The following is a 22,949-nucleotide window of genomic DNA, read 5'->3' as shown; positions in this document are numbered from 1 at the left end:
GGGCTGCAAGAGACAGGATAGGTGACAGAGAAAGGAGCTGTTACGACTCTTCTTTGCCAGAATCAAAACAGCCAGATAATAACTGAAGGAGGTGGAGTAATTAAAGTATTTCTCTCAGAGGGAATCAAGGAAGGCTTCACAGAGGAGGTGACATCTAAGCTGGATCTTGAAGCATGAGTAGGAGTTTCCCAGGCAGGCACTAATGTGGAGTCAGGACAGTCGGTATTTCACAGAAAACACAGCATGTGCAAAGGTACAGAGATGGAAATGTATGTCACATACCTCGGAATGATAAGTGGTTCCATGTGGTTGGTCCCTCAAGTGCACCAGCGATATCTGTAAGAAATAAATTGGGAAAAGTAGGTAGGGACTGGATTGAGATATTTTTTAATGCTTTACCTTGGCACTTGGCCTTATTTCCTGTGGACAATGCAAAGCCATTAAGGAGGGGTAGTGCCATGATTAGATATATCAGACTTATGGCAGATAAGGTAGCAGCCCTTCAACACTGCAACATTGGATGAGGTGCTGAAGATGCTGGGGCCAGTATGGATCTCGAAAGGAGGTCTTAGGTGTGGCCTTTCCCCTGCGTGGGGACTCCTGCCACCTATGTTTGAAGACCCTGAAGCACCGCTGGCTGTGGTCAGAGGAGGAGTAATTAGTTGATGAGGCACGTTGAGGTAAGCATGGTCTTTCTCTCCTAATGGGGAAAATGAGATGCCCACACATGGAAAATAGTTTTGAACTAGTACAAAGGTTAGATATGAAACACACACACACACACATATATAGTATGAACATATGTAATATTTTTTAAATGTCAACTTGTTTACTTTTCTTCCATGCTTAAAATTTTTCAAAGATCCCCTTACTCTGGCCACTGTTATCACAATTTATTTAAGAATCACCTGGAGAGGCGGTTAAAAATGTAGATTCCTAGGTCCTACACTCTGAAGTAGGGCGCAGAAATTCCTATTTTCAGCAAGTCACCCTGTGGATATGAAGCGAGGGGTATTTGCCCACTGAGTTACAGGGTGGAGCCCAGGCTCCCTAACATGACACTCAGGGCCCTTCATCTCTGGCTTCCGAGCAAGTCTCCAGTCCTGAAATGTATGCACTCTACTCACCAAACTCACCACTTTGTTTTAAACCCACTTGGCCGGGCTTCCCTGGTGGCGCAGTGGTTGAGAGTCTGCCTGCCAATGCAGGGGACGCGGGTTCGAGCCCTGGTCTGGGAGGATCCCATACGCCGCGGAGCGACTAGGCCCGTGGGCCACAATTGCTGAGCCTGCGCGTCTGGAGCCTGTGCTCCGCAACGGGAGAGGCCGCGATAGTGAGAGGCCTGCGCACCGCGATGAAGAGTGGCCCCCACTTGCCACAACTAGAGGGGGCCCTCGCACAGAAGCGAGGACCCAACACAGCCATAAATAATAAATAAATAAATAAATAAAAATTAAAAAAAAAAAAATAGTGGTTCCCTCTGTTTAAAAAAAAAAAAAAAAAAAAAACCCACTTGGCCTTTAATCTGGTTCAAGCGTTCCCTCCATCACTCTTCAACATTTATTCCACCCCTTACTGGCAAATGCCCTGTAAGGTGTCTCAGGCCAGGCTCTTCTCAAGATCTTCCTTCCCCCAACGCCACAGTTCCTGAACTTTTATACTTTATCTCCTTGGATTTTATTCAGACCTGCATTCTCACTAGTCTTATCTTAGGTGCCATTATTTCTTTGTATGCCTCTCTCTTTCGTGAGTCTCTGAAATCCTGACAGGGAGAACTCGTGTAATTTTCATCTTTTTCTGAGCATTGTTCAGCATCCTAGGAGGCATTACTAGGTGCTCAGTGAAAGATCGATGAGCGAGGATTTTGGGGTGGGGGAGGGGTGGACCTGGAGTCAGCAGTGATAAAGGAAATCTCATTTCATTACTGTGGACAGGAGACCCAGAATGGACCTTTTCCTTTCTCTATAAATGGGAGCAATTACAATAAAGGAGTCCTGTCTTATGACCTCAAGGAAGAATAAGGACTTCTTATCCTTTCGGTGGAATCCCTTCGGGTAAAACCTCTCGTCAGCGGACCACCTCCCACCCAAAGGCTACTTGCTTATCTTTTCTTGGTGGTTGACATTAACGTCTGGTGCAACAGGGCTTCAGGTTCAGAGTGTCCTTTCCCTACTCTAATTTCCCAATCGCCAACATTCATACCAAATGCTACGGTCTCCGATACAAATTTCTCAATCCCTGATTTCAATCACTTGTCCTTCTAAACTCTCAGCATTGTTCTTTTCCTTGTTTACTTGCTTCGATAAGGTATCTGCCTGCTAAACTAGATTGCAAAATCGAGGCCTAGGGCCCTATGCTCTTCCCTTCCCAGTTCTCCTCTCCAATGAGGATGGGAGAGGGTAAGAGGAGAGATTACTCTTTCTTCTTAATTTTGCACGTAAGTGCCTGATAAATGTTTGTTGGGGGGAGAAAAAAGGATAAGCAGTGTTTACTGTTGTATTTCCCTGCTTCCAGCCTCAGGAATGACTATCATTTTGTCAAGTAGGACTTGTTACTACTGAACCAAACTGTAGAGCACTATCAATATTAATGGTTTCGTCATTACCGTCTTGACTAGAAGCAGTATGGAGATTTACCAAACCAAGGAATGTGCTACCAGCAAGAGCTAGTGGTGAGCCAGTGGAAATCTGTACTTGAAAAAGTGTCAGATGGGGATGATTCCTGCCACAAATGGCATGGACGACAGGATCTTTGTGAGGAATGACACCATCCACGGTATCAGAACAGTCCACCAGATTAGAACAGTAACACGTATGGGTCTATGTGAGTATGCATTCTATAGAAATCTGGCTTCCTAAGTCCTAAAGGCCAGGCACACCCTGCTGGGAATTTTGTTTATTAGTGCTCTTTAAGCAAAGGTGTGATTTATAGATCTAGATATACAGCCACAAACAACAGCTAACACAAACACATTATACTGAAGAAAGGACAGCTTGGGAATTTGAACACTTGACATCTGGGTTTGGGTCATTCCTTCTGGGTCTCTAAGATCAGGGTGTGTGACAAGATTTCTGAATTAATTTCAAGACCTAACACTGTGTGATTCTAAGTCATCCCTATTTTACTGGGAGATCCATTATGTATGGGTTTCCTTTGTTCTGGCCATGGAAGCAGTACGTATGTTACAGTGGTTCAAGCTTGCCCCTGGATGGCAGGTACCATGGATTTGTGTTCCAGGCTCAGCCACTCACTAACTGTGTGGCCTGAAACAAGTAGTTTAACTTTTCATTTTGTTCATTCATTGTGTTCATACATTGGGAATAATAGTAACCACTTCACAGAACTGCTGTGCAGATAAATATGTTTTGTTTATATAGATTAAATATACTTATATCTAGCCCTTGGAACAGTGATTGGCACTGTAAAGTGTTCAATACATGTTAGCTGTTATTCTAGCAGACTTGATTCCTTAATTCTGTTTTGCTTAAGCTAAACTTAAGCAGTGACATTCCTCAAGTCCATGCCAGTTGCTCTGTGAAAAATGAGGGGATAACACAGAACATGGTCTTAAATTGATTTGAAGAATGTTGTTGCTGTTTTGAAATTATGATCTTTATTCATCACTATAAAGCCATATTGAAGCACCAATTCCTGAATAGGAAAATTAGCTATGTGTCCCTTCATCTTTTTGACTTGTCTATGTCCCTTTCAGAATCCATCTAGGTCTGTGGCTCTTCCCCCAACACACAGAGCCCTGTCTCTATTTTCTGCCTTGCTTTCCGTCTTACCACTTGTACTGTATGGTGTATGAAGTGTATATATATTTTACTTCTTTAACTTGTCAGTTGCTTCCTCCACAAGGTCATGCTTCATTACGGCCAGGAACTTTGTTTTGGACTTTGCTTGGTCCCTCGCACCTAGAACAGTGCTTGGTATCTTACAGGCACTCAATGAATATTTGTTGAATAAATTAAGTCTGGTATATATATCTATGTTTTGAAAATTTCTCTCTGGTGGCTCTTAATTTTACTCATACTATATTGGGAGAAGACCAGGCAACAGTGTGTGAAGAAAATTAACCAAGCCCGTTCCCATGTCACCTCAGGGCCTTTGCGCTTAATGTTCCTGCAGCCGAGAACACTCTTTCTCCAGATAGCATATAGCTGTCTCCCTCACTCTGTTAAAAGCCTTTCTCAGGGAGACTTTCTCAGAGCCCTATGTAAAATAGCATAGCCACTAACTTCCTCCAGACTTTTGCCACCCCAGCACTATCTGTAACCCTTCCTCGATGATTTTTTTTCCACACTATTAATCTCATCCAGCTTATTTATATTTACTTGCTTATTTATTGATGTCTCTCTTCACCATGATGTCAGGAACTAAGCCTATTTCATGTTCTACTAATACTCAGAACAATGTCTGACACTCAATATGTATTTGTTAAATGAGTTAATATACATGTCAGAACATGTAAAAAGGATGGCAGCATTTATATTTTCTTTAAAAAATAATTTACCCCTTATAATAAAAGCGAATCATGCTCACTCAATGAAATTATTATTATTAAAATAAATGAGAAATATCCAAAATCTTATTATACACGTAGAATCACACAAGAGGTAATTTGGTAGCATTTCCTTCACAGCCTTTCATAGGTGTCTATTATGCCCTGCTTTTTTCTTTTTATTCAGTTATAGGCAAATTGTATATATTGTTTTGCATTTGCTTCCCTCCTCCCCTCCCCGCCCCCATTACAGATTATTCTATTATAGTTGTTGCCCATGTGGCTTTTAAAATCAGGATGGTGTATTGCCAATGCAACCTCAAAGCACAATTTAAAAATTCTTTTATTTTCTCTGTCTTCTCTGCCATTCCTTCATGAACTTAAATTCTATTTTATCCCTGAACTGCATGGGAGAGATGACAGTTCTAGAAAAAAGACTGAGAAAGAAGGATTTCCTTCTTTTTCTTCTACCAGGAACTTCTCCCTACAACACCCACCCCCTTCACAGGGCAACACTCATCCTTGGGCTGCCGTGACTTCATGCCTTCCTTGCATCCTTCCAAGATCCGAGAGGGTGTCCCTTGTGCACACTCCCCCTTCAACAAACGGCACTGCAATTTGCTGCCTGCTTGCTCTCTTCCCCTCTAGACTGTAAACTCCCTAGTGGCAGTGATCATGTCTTACGCACCACTGTATGCTCGACGCTTACCACAGGGCCCGGACTGTGGCGCACAGGTGCTTTCTGTTGAACAAATGAATGGAAGACCATGCAGGATCTCATATCCTAGCCTGTCCTTGCTTAAAGTGCTTTCCTCCTCTTCCACACATTAGTCTTGCCCTTTTGATCAGAAGCTCATTGAGGATAAAGAGGAGAATCTTGTCTCTTTGGTACTTAGGACACTGCCTGACTCAGGCGGCGGTGTGGGAATGTATCCAGAAATCCTAAGGAACACATCTTCTTCCTCTTCCGCCACCTTCTCCTCCTTCTCATTATCATCATCAATATATTCTTTATTGCCCTGGACATACAAACAGGGGTAACAGTGTGGCCCTTCCCTGATAGAGATTATGAATTTAGTCTTAGAAAGAAACACATAACAACAATAAAAAAAGATAAATGACAAGCTAAGGGCCAAATTCATGATGCCAACCCCAGGATCTCTAGGAAGAACAGAGTCTGGGTTTGACTGGTTGGAAACAGCTTCTTGAGACTCGACTGATGTTTAGACCTTAGACAAAGGGAAGGGGGCACAGGGGACCTGGGGAGGTGAGGCCCAGGGCCCAGAGCTGAGCTACATGCTGCTCTCAGGGGCTGGCTCTGTGACCAGCAGGTGCTAAGCGAGCAGCCCAGGCTCAGGTTACACCAGGAGAGGCTTGGGAACCCCTTGGGGAGTGCTTCAGCTCAGCGTGGAACAGCTGAAGGAACAGGAGGAGAGGCGGACTGAGGGGCTCGGTGAGGCAGCTGGAACAGGAGGCCAGGGCCACGCTGACTGCCCGGATTCCCTTAACTGGTGGGAGTGCTCTGTCGCTGTGCAAAACCTAAAGGAAGGATTGCAAGTCTCTCCTGGAGCCCTTGTGGAGGGTTCTGAGCCTCTGAGCCAAGGTCCAGGAGCAAAGGGCCTGTCAGGTGAGACCTGGGCCGTGAAAACCATGATGAGGTACCAATTTTTCCCAAGAGGCTTGGGGCATGCAGTGAACAGTATAATCTGTGGGAGCAGGGGTTGATTTTCTCAGCTTTCCATCATCCATTCCAAGCCTGCTTTCCTAATGACCCAGGTGTGGTGCATGTGGCCGATAACATCCAGAAGCTCTTGTTATTTAAATGTGCTTTCCAGTTTCAGGTCGCATGCATTTTACGTCATGGTTGCTTTTTCAGGGAATCACCTAGTTCTCACTTGACCCTGACATCCTCTTCTCCTGAAGTCTTTCTCCTCTTTTTTTTTTTTTTTTAATTCCACACGGCAGCATCTAGCCTGGCTCAGTTTAGGAAGCTGATGTTCCTGAAGGCTCCTGGCCCAGGACCCTGGAACAAGCCCGCAATCCTGACATTTCTTCCACTTCCTTTTCCTCGCTCCTGCTCTCTGCTGCATTTGTGGAAACAGAATGGAGAGTGATCAAAGACCCTGACTTGCTTCTTATCAGCAGCGTCGTGTGCTTGTTTATGTGAGGCTTTTCTTCTTTCTTTCTTGAAAATTCATCATTAAGACCCCTTAGTACTGATTCTGTATGAGCTTAAATTTCATAGCTCTGCCTTTAAATGAATATGTTGTCTTCATCTTTAACAAATGAAAACTGGATGGAAATAAATTTATTGCGGTCAGAACAAGCACTTCAAAACAAAAAAAGACCCCTTAGTACTGGCTGGAAGAATTTGGGGTAAAGAAAAATTGTTGGAAGGTTGAGAGCTAGGCTCGGGTCTTGTTTATATGCTGTGAATCAGCTTTTGATGAATCCATCTGTTGACATATGTTTTGTTCTGGAGAGCGGTAAATTATGCTCAGACTGAAATGGTCTTTGCCAATAGTTAATTGAGCACAGGTTCACGGCAGGGATTACAATAATTTCACAAGCCTATAGCATATAGGCTAACGTCTCAATAAGCCAATAAAGAAATGACATACTCCTAACAAATGATAGATTAATTACACTATTGTTCCCAGGTAAAGGGAGGGGACAGAAATAAAGTCTGCATTCATATGAGGTGTACATTTTTTAATGAGGTTGGTTTTCGGGAGAGTTGGCTTAACCGACCACAAGCTGGTGTCCAGCAGTGGTGAAACGCAAGTGAAAAGTCCCATGTTGTTAGAGCAGTTGCTAGAGAATGAGGGCACATGGGTGTTGGTGGCCAAGGTGAGCTTCTTCTCAGGCTGCTGCTTGGCTTTGGCCACTGCCAGTAAAAGGGTCACCTTCACCAAGGCAGGAGCTAAAGCACCAAGGTCTTTGGAGACTAGATCAGCAAAGGGTAGCTTTGCCAAGATGGAAACTCTCACGTAGTCCTCACAAACTCTGGGTATTTATAGCCTAAATGTCCCCTCCTCTTAGTTGCTTCATCTGTTTTTATTGATAAGCCTCCAGGGCAGCCCCTTAGCAGCTGAGCCTGAGTGCTTATCAAGAACAGATGAGATGGTGACATCCTGATACAGCTTACTTCACTCTTACAGCAAAACAACTTTACTCCTAAAATCAACTCCTTTTTTTTTTTTGTCTTTGCCATAAACAAGGGGATTGAAACCACTTAAGTCATGAACAACTGGATTGAAATCGTTATCAAAACAATACACAACCAAGTTGTTCTGGATGTTTCACCAGCCCTTGAAATTGCCATTAACTAGCTCCGTGTTTCTGGATGTTACTTAACCTCTCTGTGCCTTAGCTCCCGCATCCTGCCTGGGTCGCAGAGGGACACGTGAAGACTTCCTTTGTCCTGTTACTTCTCTGAGTTTCTTCAAACTCGGTAACTTCTTTTCATCCTCTTATCTTGCCCCTGAGATCTAGCTTATCACTGATTTTCCCTTTTACCTTCTTCCTTTCCTTCTAATAGATTTTACTGAATTCCAATCTTCCTCTCATCTCCCCCTTCCCCATCCCTCAAATTATTTCTTCAATGGAGGAAAACTAATTTTAAAGCCAAAACATAACTTAAACAGCTAGTTGGATTTTGCTAACACTCATATGTTTCCAGAGTATACTTTGCAGTTACAGAATATATTTCATGTTTTTCCATATCTGTGGGTTTTTTCTGAGTTCCCTTGTTCTTTTAGCTTTATTTATTCTGATTATTTCAAGTAAGAGGACGCCGTCATAATGATTTGGATTGATCTCTGATGCTTTATACTAGCGTTTCTTACAAATCCTCCCATTGATTTACTAAACTGGTTATCTCTGCTCAATTCCCAGTAGGTGTTGATACTTCATATTGCATACATTTTTACTTGAAAGTGACAGCTGCATTTAATGATTCTAATAACTGTCCCCTTTTGCCTTTTGTAAACAAAGGAACGTTGCTCGCCATTCCAGTTCTATAAGGATCAAGCCATCAGCCAGTCGCTGCAGTCGCTCAGGATAACGCACCCTGAGGGGAATTCAGGTTGGAAAAAAACAGGAAGCATTCTCTTCTTTGGATATACTGGCCTGTGATAGTTAGGATGCATCTCTGCGGAATAATTTCAATGACCCCAAGATTCTTGCATCTTCTCATACAGAGAAAAGCACTAATGTCATTAACTTGAGATGTCTGTTCTTTGTGATCAGCAGTACTCTTCTGATGCTCAATTACAAGTTTTGTGGGGTTTTTTCCCCAGCGAAAAATTCATATATATCCTGGCTCCTTCCTTTCCTCTTCGGAGCAGTTCCTCAGAGCTATCTGAGAGGCTGTCTTCTGGGCTATAGTCCTCAGGAAGATCCCCAAATAAAACTCAACTTGCAACTTTTAGGTTGTGTGTTTTTCTTTCAGTCAACACTTTTTGTTATCCTTGACTTGCTTTGAAATCTTTGATTTGGTCCCTTATATCCAATGACTCCCACTCATTCAGCCCCTGGTGACCGGCCCAGTGAATTTTAGTGGATCGTCTATCAATTCTCTTTCTACCGTAAGGAGACTGGAAAGTGGGGGAATGGCCCGGGCCTGGGTTTTGCCTTACCTTAGCACAGCTGACGTCTGTGTACTTCCCCGCTTTGGTTCCCAGTACTTTTTTCCCCACCGAGACCCACCATGAGGAGGGCGACCTTGGCCGTCTTACGCCTGCTGCTTCTGCTCCAAGGGAGTCCAGTGCCAACCCCAAGTAACTCAGCTCCTCTGGGCCCTGCAAACTCTGCCTTCCCACTCACTGTTCCCTCTGCTAGTCAGCTTACTACCAACTTTAAACATTTCAGTAACACTTGGTATTTATTTCCAAAGTGTTTGAATCAAGTTCACAGGAAATCCCAGGCACAGCCCAGTTTCCTGGTTGCTAGCTTTCTCACTGGCCTTAAGGAAATCTCCATGAATCCCACCTCACCTGGGTCTGGCTCAAATTTTGATTTGTTTCCCACCGTGTTAATTATTTCATTCCTAAAAGAAATGTTTTTTGAGCATCTGTAATGTATTGGACACAGACTCATTAAACAAAGCCTGCCAGGACCACGTTGGGTGAGTTACAAAGAAAAAGTCTTGGAAGAAGAGAGTGGGGTAAAAAACATTACCGTTGAATCTGTCATCAAAGCTGCAGTAGGGGAAGCTGTGAGGATTTTTTTGCCTTCCAAACTAAGGCTGTTTGGAGCCCTGAAAAATAATAATAATGAAAAGTAACATTTGCATCTTTTTTTCTAGAGATCAGCATAACAGTTCTTAAGGGGGACAGTATCATGAGGCTTCTTTTCCTCTGCGGAAATGAGTTTAGGGTCATAGTAAGTGGTAAAATCAGGGCTGGAGTCCAAGTCCTAAATTTATTCTGGTTGTTGGTGAGTTCCTGACTCTTGCGTGTGAAAGTCTCTGGCTTTTGGCCTTGGACGGTGAAGGAGAGCTTCGAGCCGGACCCAGCTGTGATGTAGGTAAAGCTGTTGTGGGAATTTTACTAACGAGTCTCGCCCATTCTTCTTGAGTTTCCTCGGACATCTCACTTGCGTCCCTCCTCTGCCACTCTTAATAGTTTTTAATGAATGGTAGTTTGTCTAAATGAGATGGCAAGGTGAGAGTATCTGGAAACAGAACAAAGTTAAATGTTCTGTTCTAGTACTAGGCATGAGCACTTCCACAGTGTTCTTTTTAATATCAACAATAATAAGGATAAATTGGACAATGGCAATCAGGTTGGTCACTGGATAGAGCAGGACCATAAGAATGGCTTTATGGGAGTGATTCAGAGTGTGTTTGTGCTAGTGAAGTCCAAACCTCTCAAGTTATTTCCAAATTTTTTTTCTGAGGAAATTCTCATTCTTGACAAGGGAAATTAGACTGGACAAGTAGCAGGGAAAAGGCATCAGTTCCTTAACTGAGAAGAATTAAGTCTCTCTGTCACACAAGCAATGCAGCAAAGGCTGTACTGTCCTGTATGGTAGCTGCGAGCAGTAGATAACTATATAAATTAAAATAATTAAAATTAAATAAAATTAAAAATGCAAGCACTCAATAGCCACCTGTGACTAATGGCTAAGGTACTGGACAGCGCAGAGAGCATTTCCAGATGGTGGAGAGCCACGGACATGCCCTCTGCTCCTGTCTCAGAGTGAGGGAAGTGGGAGAGAGACTTACCGTAGACTTTGCTGAAACGTTCGGTCTCTTGCTTGTATTTGCTCGACTGCCTTTTATTTAATGTCTTCTGCATGAAACAATGCCCACAGATTGAGACACACCGGTGGAGAATTCAGTGACGTTTGGGAACAGGATTTCAGTTAGGAATTCACTGAAGAGTCATTTGAACCATTTAGTGAAGAATCCAGGAAAGAACCCACTGAGAAATCCAAAGAGAAGCAGTCAGAACAGCCTTGAGTTAACTCCAGTGAGGAATACAGGTGGAAAGGCAATCCTGATTGAGCATAACTGGGAGCACGACCAACAGCCTGCTTGGGAATCCAATGGATAAGGAGGTGGAAAAAATAACGACAGAAAAACTTACAAGTAAATTCGTCTTTTGAATACTGTTTTAGGAGTCTAGGGCTCTTCCTCTACTTCCAGTAAGATTTTAAGATGTCCTTCATGGGCTTTAGTAGGATTACAGCAGCAGCATTGTGCCCTTGGGGCTCTGGCCTCGGTGATACTCTGCTCTTCAGGAGAGTATCAGAGGACAGGTGGAAATGTGACCTTTATCCTGCTACCTCTTGCAGTCCCAGGATGTGGGGAAGGGCTCCTCTGCCAGCACTGTGGAAACCAAGGCCCTGTACTTCACGGGGCAGGTGGGGGTGACTGGGATCTGTTAAAGCGAAGATGTGATCAGGAGGCTCCAGGATCTGATTTCATTCTCTTGGACCATCTAGTCATAGGGGACCCCAGTGCCACAGCGGACAGATGGGGTCTTACGATCACACCAATATTAATCTCATGAATATTCTGTCCCAGAGAGTTTCTCCCTGTTCTTTCTCAAGCTTTGAAAACCTACGCTGTTCCAGGCCTATGGCTAGGCTCTGGGGAACAGAAAGAGGATTTAGACAGACCTTCTTCTCTAGGTTCTTATAGTCTAACATTCTGTGACTCTATTCCACATGCGCCTGTAGCAGAGTTATTTCTGGAGTGCCGTGACTGGTTTCCCCTCTGATGAGACTCTCTCTAGTAATGGGTCTAACTGCTCTGGCTCCCTTGAAGTGAAACAACTGTATCTTGTTACATGTATTATTCCAGGGACATTTGACCTTGGGATGGAATCAGCCCGTTCTGTACTTTGACAAGTAAGTTTGCTTATTTATTTAAATAGACTTTATTTTTAAAAAAATTTTAAAAATTTCTATTGAATGAAAGATTCTTTAAATGCTATAGTGCTTTACAATTTTCAAAAGTTTCACACACATGATTTCATATAAGGCCATAATAACCCTTTCTTCCCCCTTACCCCTGGTTGCCTCTCCCCACACCCTCTCCCCACTGGTAACCACTAGTTTGTCCTCTACATCTGTGAGTCTGCATCTTTTCTGTTATATGCACTAGTTTGTTGTGTTTTTTTTAGATTTCCCCTATGAGTGATATCATACAGTATTTGTCTTTCTCTGTAAATAGACTTTATTGTTTAAAGCAGTTTTAGGTTCACAGCAATACTGAGCAAAAGGCACAGAATTTCCCATAACCCCCTACTCCTGCATATGCATAGCCTGCCCTGTGATCAACACCTCCTACCAGAGCAGTACATTTGTTATAACTGATGAACCTACATTGACACACCATCATCCAAAGTCCACAGTCTATATTAGGGTTCACTCTTGGTGTTGTACGTTCTATGGATTTGGACAAATTTATAATGACACATGTCCACCATTATAGTGTCGTAGAGAGTGGCTTCCTTGCCTTAAAACCCCTCTGGGCTCTGCCTGTGCCTCTCTCCCTTCCCTCTAACCCATGGGTAAGTTTATTTATTTATTTTTTTGGTCTGCAATAACTCTTGAATATCAGACTTTCTGATTTTTAAAAAATACTCCCTCCCACTTCCTCTTCACATAAAGGACAAGGGAAATCAGCCACTAGAAATGAGGAGGGAGAATTATATATTCTTTGACCCTATTACTGAAGTTACCATGTTTTATATTTCTGTAGCTTGTTTGTCTGAAACTCTCCATCCAAATACAGGTTCCAGATAACTAGTTGTGCCTTTCTTTGAGGTGATGGTGGATATCTATCTAATACCAAATTTCTTAGATGCCCATTGCCTCTGAATCCATTTTCTCTGAATCCAGTTTCTACTATGCATTTAGATGTGGAAAACAAGAATTTACTTTTAATGCCTTTGGCACCTCAAAGGGGGCAGAAGAGCTCCTCCCACAGAATTAGATAATGTCCTGTGGTGGAAAGAACACTGGATTTAGAATCAGATTTTAGTCCCAACTTTTCTATGTGCGCTTGGTAGATGATGATGATTGTAGTACTGGCTACAGTATTTTTTTAGTACTTACTAAATATTCAGTACTTACTAAGTATAGGCACTATCCTAATTCTCACACAACCCCATGAGATAGGTATTGTTATTCCCATATTACATATGGGAAAACTGAGGCATAGCTATGTTAAGGAATTTGCCAAGAGGCGGTGTTGCAACTGGAAGCCAGACAATCTTACCTAATCTTTCTGAACCTCCACTTCCTCCTCACTAAAATGAAGGTATTGGGCCATAAATCGCTGAGTTTATTTCTGTTCTAAAACCCTCCGGGTCTGTCAAGTTTTACAGATGGGCAGCCCACTATGACAACTGCAGGATGGTTTGGTTTCATGTAGTAATTATAAAAATTAAGGTTGGATGGCCTGGATAGTTGCCTTTATCAGGACTGCAAGAACTTTCCTTTTCACTCCCTGTTATTTAGGTTTTGGTTGCTGTTTTTTAGGGCATGAAGTTGGCATCAATTGAGACAGAGGAGCCAATATCTGTTCCTTAAAAGGAAGCATGGATTGACCGATTTTTCTTACCTCTGAAGGACGAGTATCAAGTCCTGAAGATATTCAATAAAATTGGAATAACACTCAGCACAAAGCTGTTGTGATACTCAAATAAGATAATGCGTGGGAACTGTTCTGTGACTTGTCAAATTCTATATAAACGCAGGAGCTGTCGGTATTGCCATGTAACACTGATTCACAGATCAGAAACTGGGTAGTTTTCCCATCTGATTTCTATGCATGGTGCGTTCAGGAAGCTTGAACACACATTCTGCCTGCTCAGGTTACTATCCATGCTGATTAAAGGGTAAGATACTCCAGCCTTATTTTTGCTTTTCTAGGGTTAAGACAAAACCTCTGTAAACAGACCCCTAGGATGCTTAGTCACTAGCCAGAGTCCCAGGGGCACAATGCTGCTCCATTTTCCATTAAATTTCCCTAACTAGCTAAAAACAGAAAGCGCAGGCAGGGCAAAATTCCTGCAGATTTCATCGAAAACGCGGCTTGACTCGTGACTTTGGAATTCTGCTTGATCCCAGGCTCCTCATCCCTATCCATATCACCCACCTGTACTTTCTTGCATGGAAAAGCAGGATACATTTCAGAATTTCCTGGACTTTTTTCTGGCTTCCTGGATCTTTGGGCTTGTGTTACACACACTCTTCTTGTTTTGGAGCACCCACTGGATCACACAGAATGGCTGTCATAGGATGGCCCACTGAATTGAGAACAGAGAATATAAAAAAAGCTGGTTTGCAAAGGTCAGTTTCTTCATTTATTCGCTTATTCGTTCAATGAGTACTTATTTTATTGATCCCTCACCATATGAAGAGCACGGTTGAGGATATTAAAGAAAAAAAAAAAGGAATTGATTTCTCTGGGCATAGTGGGGGCTCTTTGCTGGCCAGGGCGGTTGGAGGAAACACAGCAAGTTTTCCTTATCATTGATATTGAGTAATGCCCACACGAGGCCATCCGGATGAGGCACCTTAATCGTAAGTCACAGGGGCCTGGAAGGCAAAATATCTGTCTGGCTCTCCTCCCAGAATTTTCCCCCTGATTAAGATTCCATGGATTCTTGCTGTAGTTCTCAGAAGATATATTTATTGGTTAAACCGTCAAATATGTTTTGGCTTTAAGCAAGAGAACACGCAAGCTTACATGCTCTTGGTAGTGCTTCCAGCTACAGATAGAGAATGAAGATGAACAAGGTGCTTGCTCTGATGGGAAGGGCTGCTTTTCATGGAAGCAAAGACTGGAATAAGTTGAGAAAGTACTGATCATAGTTACTTGGAAATGAATTAGAATTTTCCTTGCCTTTCACTATTTCCCACCTTAGGTATATAAAATAAATTAGGAAAATGTGCTTGTATTTATTTCCCCGTAACTGATGGTGAAATAAATGCCAATCACAAGACATTTTGGGTTTCAAACAGAAAGAGTGAGGAATTGGATACTTCCCGGTGTTTCAAGAGAAACCTTATTCTGGACGACATGGCTTACGTTCTACAGAGGCTACTGTCCACTAAGTCTGTTACGATTAGATGAATTCTAGATGTCTTGGTTCTACCTCTTGGCATTGCACTAAAGAGCTGTGACCTTGAACAAGTCACTTACCATCTTGGATTGCTATCTCCTTGGTTAGCACTCAATATTTAACTATTTATGGAGGCAACAATATGCTGGGTGTTCACTTGTAGAAAGATATTAATATGCATTCTGCCAATCTCTCAGAATTGGTATCAGAGTAAATTTGGATTTGAAAGCCCTTTGAAACATTTATACACCTCACGCATCTCAGAACAAAAGGCTATACATCAAAGAAGGAAATCCTTGCCTCATTTAAGACTAGACTTATAATAAGAAAGCCTTTCACTAAATTAATAGCAAAGTGAAGCAAGATCAAATTGGAGATTTTTGTTGTAGCCTGATTTGGTACAAAGAGATGGAAACACAAGGAACCAAACCTGTGTGTTCATGACTCACTTAAAGCAAAACCGCCTTCACTTCCTAGAGTTCTGCCAACATCTAAAATGTCTCCTTAGACATCTTTTCCCTCCTTTCCTTGCAACTCTATGAAGCAGCTAATAGGAGCTATGCAATGTGCTGGGATGCAGATTAGTTTGGGATACTTTGGGTACTCTGACAGTATATCCCACCTCACACTACACTATCAAGGCTTTAAACAGGACAGAGGTTTATTTCTCTGACCTGGTAAGATGGCTGTGTTCTGCAACTTTGAGAAGAATGCAGGATCCTTCCTTTATATCTTCTCTGCCATCCCTACGATGTTGCCCTCATCCAGATGGTTCAAGATGAACCATCACTACACCCACCACCCATACAGCAGAAAGGAGAAAAGTAGAAGTGAAGGATATGCATTTCCCTTTAAGAACAAAACCTAGAGGTTTCAAATACTACTTCTGCTTATATCCTCCGGGAAGTGCAGTCTTCATGTTGGGCTGTCATATGCCCCGTTAAGCATCAGGGATTTTATTACTCTGCGAGAGAAGAGAAGAATGCGTATCAAGGGTAAGAAGCAATCTCTGTCTGGGGGTGCAAACATGAACAGTTCTTGGTCCTTTCCTAAAAGCTGCTTACTTTAATGGGAGAAAACCAAAGTAAAAATAGGTAATTACACATATTTTTTGCAACTCCGTGCCATCATTTACCCCAGCACTTTTACAGTCTAACACTTTCATTCTCTTACTTTCTTTTTTCTCCTTTCCCTCTGCCTATGCTCTTGTCAACTGTTAAAAAACAAAATTCAACCAAGTGAATTTCAAAGATCTTATTGGCTTTATTCAACGATTCATGAATCGGGCAGCATTCAATCTAGCAGATAGAAAAGAGCTCCGAGGACCTGTACAAAATGAAAGGCTTTTTATAGGCAGGAGGAAGCAGGAACAAAAGAGTTATACTGGGCAAAAAAGCAGGTTGGTCGTGGCAAGGTTGCTTTCCTTCAGGAGACGGCAAGGGACTTAAAGGCACATTTCTTAACTAGTGCTGATCAGGAGAATCCTGACTGCCTGGTTTAAGATTCCATTTCCAGGAGAGCTGAAGCTAATTAACTCTCAGTCTGGTGACGTGGGGATTAGCATAAACGACCTCTTTTGGGGCTTGTTGTTTTGTTTTTTAACACTCTTTACCTAAACCCCAAAATAACTGCTCCCCCCCCAAAAAAAACCCCACCTCACTTTCTCTTGATCTTTTTGCTCCTCTTCCTTAATTTTCTTTATTCTTTTTTTTAAAAACTGTAAGGCAATTTTATTTATTTATTTTTATTTTAATTTTTTTGTAATAACTTTTTTTTTTTAACACCTCTATTCTTGACCTGTCTTGGCTGTATTTGATGCTGTTTACTATCTCCTTGAAATACTCTCCTTCCTTGTCTTCTGTGTCCGTGTAACACTCTGGTTTTCTGCTTCTATGTCTCCTTTGCTGGCTTTTCCTCCATTGTCCTAAATAAAAGAACTTCCTAGACCAAGCTCCTTCCTAGTCCTTTCTTTCCCCATCTGTCTTGGAATCATATCTACTGTTTGGTCACAGTCATCACTTCAGAGCTGATGAATAACACATCTCTATGCATAACGCAAAATCACCATCATAAACCAAAATCTCATGGACTTCAGCCTCATGTTTTCTGCTGCTTATGGGATATTTCCATCAAGATTCTCTTAAAGCAACACAATTTCCACTAGCCAAACTCATCTTGCCCCCACCTGAAAATCCTCTCTTCACCAACCCCTTCTCCTCCTAACACCATTCAGAAACTGGGTCCTGGTTTGACCCCCCGTGTATGTCACTGGAATAATTCACCCTTTACAACTTGGGAGTCGTCTTTTCCCCTCCCTGGACCCTCACTTCTCACGTCGTCCATGTAAACATAACTTGCTGATCATATAGTACTCTTGGTACTCAATGTCTTGCCTGTGCTATTGTGATGCCCCTCTTCTCGTCTTTCCTTTATATTTTTTTTTCACTGCCTGTCTTCATATAATATGAGTTGCATCAGCTTAATCTACTAAAAAGCCTTCAGTAACAGGCTGTTATCTATCAGTGAGTCAAATCTCTTTGGTCTACTATTCTAAGGTAGGCATTCCACTCCATGGTCTCAAATTCCTATGTTTTCTGCAACATCCCTTTAAGACAAATTAGACTAATTGCTGCTACTTGAATGGGTCCTCTACTCTCCTATCTCTGCCGCTATGTGTATCTACTTGGATTATTACTTCTTCCTGATAATCCTTCCTGTTTTACCCATCATTTCCCCTGATGAGATCTTATCCATCTTTTAAGATCCAGTTAAAATGTAACATCCTTTATGAAGGCTTTCTGAACTAATAGCCACGGATACCTTCAGAGTCAGGGACGGTCTTTATGTCTTTATGTCACTAGTGTCTAGCATAGTTCTTGACTCATTGAGTTGCTCAACAACTGTTGACTTAATGAGCCATCATTAGTTGAGTGTAATCTCTGTCTCCTCTGGATCACCAGAATACCCTGTACTTCTCTTAGGGCTCTTGTCATATTACATCTTTTACTTCATTTATTTGTATCCATAGCTTTGAGCCCTTGGGATAGTAAAGAATTTTGCAAAGAACAGATGATTCATCAGTATAAATTAAATGAATGAACTCTAGGAGGCATTAAAGTAGGGAGGGTGCTGGGTTATTAATCAGAAAATTTGCTCAAATGGTTAAAACTGGCCCTAAGGAGAAAAGGGAACCCTCCTACACTGTTGGTGGGAATGTAAATTGATGTAGCCACTATGGAAAACAGCATGGAGGTTTCTCAAAAAACTGAAAATAGAACTACCATAAGATACAGCAATTCCACTCACTCCTGGGTATATATCCGAAAGAAACAAAAACACTAATTCAGAAACATACATGCACTCCAATGTTCATAGCAGCATTATTTACAATTGCCAAGATACAGAAGCAACAGATAAATGGATAAAGAAGTTGTGGTATACGTATATAAAGTGGAATACTACTCAGCAATAAAAAAGAATGAAATTTTGCTATTTGCAGTAACACGGATGGACTTGGAGAGCATTATGCTAAGTGAAATAAGTCAGACAGAGAAAGACATATACTGTATGATGTCACTTAGATGTGGCATCTAAAAAATACAATAAACTAGTGAATATAACAGAAAAGAAGTAGACTCGAAGATGTAGAGAACAAACTAGTGGTTACCAGTGGGGAGAGGGAAGAGGAGAGGGACAATATAGGCGTAGAGGGGGGGAAAAAGGGTTATTATGGGATTATATGAAATCATGAGTGTGAAACTTTTGAAAATTGTAAAGCACTATAGAACTTAAAGGATCTTTCACTCTATTAAAAAAAAAAAGCAACTAAGCAGTGTCTGGAATAAAGTAAGAATCAAATACATGTTAAATGTGTGAATCCAAGAATAAAATTTAGAATATCTCATAAAGTGAATGGACTATAATCCTCCTTAAGTACTGGGCAGCAAGAATAATGCATAAATTTTTTTTTCAAGAAATATACAGGGCTTCCCTGATGGCGCAGTGGTTTAGAATCTGCCTGCTAATGCAGGGGACACGGGTTCGAGCCCTGGTCTGGGAATATCCCACATGCCACGGAGCAACTAGGCCCGTGAGCCACAACTACTGAGCCTGCGCGTCTGGAGCCTGTGCTCCGCAACAAGAGAGGCCGCGATAGTGAAGAGGCCCGGGCACCGCGATGAAGAGTGGCCCCCACTTGCCGCAACTAGAGGAAGCCCTCGCACAGAAACGAAGACCCAACACAGCCAAAAATAAATATAATAAATAAATAAATAAAAGATTACTATGAAAAAAAAAAAAAAAGAAATATACAGAAGAAAATGTTAATCATGGGTTCAGGGTTAGGAAGCAGAGGTATTTTTCCTTTTCAATTTTATACTTTTAAGCATTGTTTGAAATTTTTATCATGTACTGTGTTCATTTTTGTTTGAATAAATATGTTATTTTATTTTTATTTTTTTCTTCTAACTTTATTGAGATATAATTGACATATAGCACTGTATAAGTTTAATTAAGGTGTACAGCACAATGATCTGACTTCACTTATGATGACCACAATAAGTTTAGTGAACATCCATCATCTTATATAGATACAAAACTAAAGAAATTAGAAAGGAGATATTTTTTCCTCATGATGAGAACTCTTAGGATTTACTCTCTACACAATTTTCGTATATAACATACAGCAGTGTTAATTATATTTATCATCTACATTACATCCCTCATAGTTTTTTTGTTTTTTTTTTTACAGTAGGTCCTTGTTGGTTATCTGTTTTAAATATAGCAGTGTGTACATGTCAATCCCAAACTCCCAATCTATCCCCCTCCTCCCTCCCCCCGGTAACCATAAGTTCATTGAATAAATACGTTAATTACAAAAAAATAAAAAATAAAAAATAAAAAATAAAAAATTTTAAAAGGACTTAAAAAAAAATGGGTGCTGAGAATTAATTATTTTGAGATTATATTCTATAACCTTTCCACCCCCCATTAGGATGTGTGATTCTTGGAGACAAGGTCCTTTAAACTCTGTGCGCCCAGGACATTTTCTGGCACTTAATATTTGCTCAATTAAATGTTGGTTCAACAGAATTGTCTGGGCAATGGTAGGGATGGTGGAGTGGTGGAGGTAGGGATGGTGGAGTGGTGGTGGTGTGATTCTCTAAGGGAGGAGTGGGGGATAGGTCAGGTGGCCAATGGGACTGGAGCACTGCTGAGAGGAGCCATCAGTTCAGACTCTTCCTGACAGAGCAGTGAGCCTCATGTTCTTAAGAGAGAGTCTCTTAATGTGCTTTTCAAAGGGAAAGGGTAGGAGGCAATACTGCTTGGAGGAAATTCCAGGGATCAAAAGAGAAAAGAAAATTTGTATATAGAAGATGAGGTGACTTTGTTTCAGATTGCCTTCAGCATTTATCAAATCTAATAACGGGCGCTTTCATTCTTTATCCACCCTTTACCCTTCATTCTGCTTTACCTAAATGAGTGCTGGGGTGGTTAAGAGGAGGTTCATTTGTAAGGAAAAGAGTGGTGAATAAAATTCCATGGTGTATTTCTATTAAATCTCTTGGAGAGGTCAGCAAAAGACACTCAAACCTTTTCCTGCTTTTTCCCTATGTAACTCAAAATGTGATTGGGGAAATTGAAGTTCTTTCATTTACCTTCTCCAGCCTCTCACAGGGGTACCTACCTCAATCTGGTGTCAGGAAAGAAGCAGCTACGTATTTATTTTAAAAACATTTTTAAAAAATTTTATATTGGCGCATGGTTGTATAACAATGTTGTGTTAGTTTCAGGTGTACAGCAGAGTGATTCAGTTATACATATACATGTATCTACTAGGAAGCATCTATTTAGAACTGGGTCAGTGAGGAACCTGGATGAAATCTCCTGGTTCAAATCTTACATGGATGGGATTCTGCTAAGCTTCAATGTCTGTTAAAATGTCTGAGCTCATTTGGTCCAACAATAATGGGCAAAGCGCCTAGCTAGGTACTATTAGGGAACATGTCATAAAGTTGTACAAGTCTGGCCCCTGCTGTCTGAACCTTTCAGTATAGTTGGGGCAGAGATGGAAGGAAGGAATTAAACCTGAACTAACAGAGTAATGAGTAATTACCCTTGACACTTAGATGATGAGTAGAGATAAGCTTGTATAGAGAAAAGATGGAAATTGACTCTGAGCCACACTGCTTGGATTGAATACTGCTTCAACCTCTTACTAGCTTTGTGACTTTGGGCAAGTTACTTAAATTCTTTGAGCCACAGTTTCCTCATCTGTAAACTGGATGCAGTGATAATAATTTAGGATTGTTATGAGGATTAAAATGATATTTGTAAAGTACCTAGAATTTGGAAAATAGTTTGAATTGTGTCTGGTACACGATCACTGTCATTTAGCCATTATTAACTTATAACTATTTTTAGAAATTTTAATTGCAGTAAAAAACTCATAACATACAATTTGTCACTTAACTGTTTTTAAGTGTACAGTTCAATAGTGTTAAGTATATTCACATTATTGTGCAACAGATCTCTAGAAGTTTTTCATGTTGCAAAACTGAAACCCTATATCCATTGTACAACAATTCCCATTTCTCCCTATTCCCAGCCCCTGTCAACTACCATTTTACTTTGTTTCTCTGAGTTTGGCTTCTTTAGATACCTCATGTAAGTGGAATCATTCAGTATTGGCCTTTTTGTCACTGGCTTATTTCATTTTGCATAATATCGTCAAGGTTCATCCATACGACCTTGCTTGTTCATCCATGTGACCTTGTTCATAGCATGCAACAGGATTTCCTTCCTTTTTTAAGGCTGAATAATATTCTGTTGTATTTGTAAACCACATTTTCTTTATCCATTCATCTATTGCTGGACGTTTGCCTCAACTTCTTACCTATTGGGAATAATACTGCTATGAACATGGGTATGCAAATGTCTCTTTGAGATCCTGCTTTGAATTCTTTTGGATATACACCCAGAAATGGGATTGCTGGTTCGTAACGCAATTACATTTTTAATATTTTGAGGACCTGCCATACTGTTTCCATTATGGCTGCACCCTTTTACATTCCCACGACAGTGCATAAGAGTTCCAATTTCTCCACGTCCTTGCCAACACTCATTATTTTGTTTGTTTGTATTTCTGATAATACTAATGTGTTTGAGGTGAAATCTCATTGTTATAACTATTTTATTTCTTATCAATTAGCTATGGACCACCACCCGCCCCCCCACCATGAATTAAAAGGGTCCAATCTTGAGGCAAAATATTTAACAGATAAAGACACTGTAGTCAGTCCCAGAATTTCCCATAAGGATGTGTACTAGCACCAGAGAAAACATGGGACCTAAAACTTTATTCTAACCCAGTGAGATCCATTACTGCTACACCACAGTGTGTTTTCTTACTTGTTCACTCACCACCAGGCAAGACTCTCAGCTGAATCTCAGGACTTATCCTTCTCCTCATCCTCCTCTTCTGTCTCCTTTTATTTTTAGCATAGGCATTTTGACTCTGGGAATTCATGTCCTAGAGGAATTAAAGCCAACTCTTGGGAGCATATACATAACTTATGGTGGGGATGACTTACCCCTCCCCGCCAATCCAATCAGCCACCAAGCCCCTTTAATTTCACCTTTGTAATGTCTTTAGTATCTGCGTCCTTCCTTTCATGCCTAGGGCCACCACTCTGCTCAATCTGGAGTAACTCTTGCTTGTGCTGTGTCATAGCCGACCTACTTTCTTGTGCAGGTTTGGTTAGTCTTCCTAAAGCATGACTCTACCAGAACTTCTGCTGGCAGAATAATGACTCATCTCTTCAGCTTTTGAAGCGTTCCTTGGTCTGGTCCCAAATGTC

The 22,949-nt window shown here is 41.3% G+C and overlaps 1 long non-coding RNA gene across 1 annotated transcript; it reads right to left on the bottom strand.

Annotated features, from left to right (window-relative positions):
• Positions 1–298: 298 nt before the first annotated feature.
• On the bottom strand, positions 299–14,191 carry LOC137775908 (uncharacterized). The gene is made up of 4 exons (XR_011076083.1): positions 14,121–14,191; positions 10,734–10,932; positions 9,686–9,764; positions 299–336 (listed from the first exon to the last, which is right to left on the bottom strand). It is a non-coding gene; the product is annotated as an uncharacterized lncRNA (long non-coding RNA).
• Positions 14,192–22,949: the final 8,758 nt, after the last annotated feature.

Source organism: Eschrichtius robustus, chromosome 13 (assembly GCF_028021215.1).
Source record: "Eschrichtius robustus isolate mEscRob2 chromosome 13, mEscRob2.pri, whole genome shotgun sequence".
In the NCBI taxonomy this organism is placed as follows: domain Eukaryota; kingdom Metazoa; phylum Chordata; class Mammalia; order Artiodactyla; family Eschrichtiidae; genus Eschrichtius; species Eschrichtius robustus.
This window is presented reverse-complemented; position numbering and strand designations above follow the sequence as displayed.